At 41.6% G+C, this 721-nt stretch overlaps 1 non-coding gene across 1 annotated transcript; it reads left to right on the forward strand.

Annotated features, from left to right (window-relative positions):
• The first annotated feature begins 314 nt into the window (after window positions 1-314).
• Window positions 315-386, forward strand: Trnah-gug (transfer RNA histidin (anticodon GUG)). Its single transcript has one exon. It is a non-coding gene; the product is annotated as a tRNA-His (tRNA).
• The last annotated feature ends 335 nt before the right edge of the window (window positions 387-721 follow it).

Below are 721 nucleotides of genomic sequence, written 5' to 3' on the forward strand. Positions count from 1 at the left end.
GAGAGAGGGGTTCTAAAGGAAACTAGACTCCTAAGAATGTGATAAACTGCTTCTTCATTATCTCCTCCTCCTCCTCCTCTTCTTCCTCCTCTTCTTCTTTATTCCTTCACTTTCTCCTCCTCTTGTTCTTATTATTCTTCACCATCTCGTCCTCCTACTGTCCTCCTCCTCTTGTTTTTGTTCATCATCATTTCCTCCTCCTACTCCTCTTGTTTTTGTTCATCATCATTTCCTCCTCCTCCTCCACCACCACCACCACCACCACTAACCTGTGTAAAGTTGACAGTCATCGCCTTTCTCTCACAGCTTCGGTGGCCGTGATCGTATAGTGGTTAGTACATTGCGTTGTGGCCGCAATAACCCAGGTTCGAATCCTGGTCACGGCAAGGAATGCGTAACTTTTTTTTATTTTCCTTTATTTATAAGTTTAGATGAGAGTGATGAAGAGGAAGAAAAGACACACACACACACACACACACACACACACACACACACACACAACTTAAGAAATATCGTTGTTTATGTATTTATCTATGTATTTATTTTATCGTATGTCTCTTAATTAATAACACGACCTTGATATAATTCCCCAGTTTTCGTTTTAGATACCCAATTTTTTTATTACTAGCTTTTCCTTGTTTTTATATTTATCACCACCACCACCACCACCACCACCACCACCTCTTCCACCCTCCTCCTCCCTGACAGCGGTCCTAACTAC

Source organism: Scylla paramamosain, chromosome 22, assembly GCF_035594125.1.
Source record: "Scylla paramamosain isolate STU-SP2022 chromosome 22, ASM3559412v1, whole genome shotgun sequence".
NCBI lineage: Eukaryota > Metazoa > Arthropoda > Malacostraca > Decapoda > Portunidae > Scylla > Scylla paramamosain.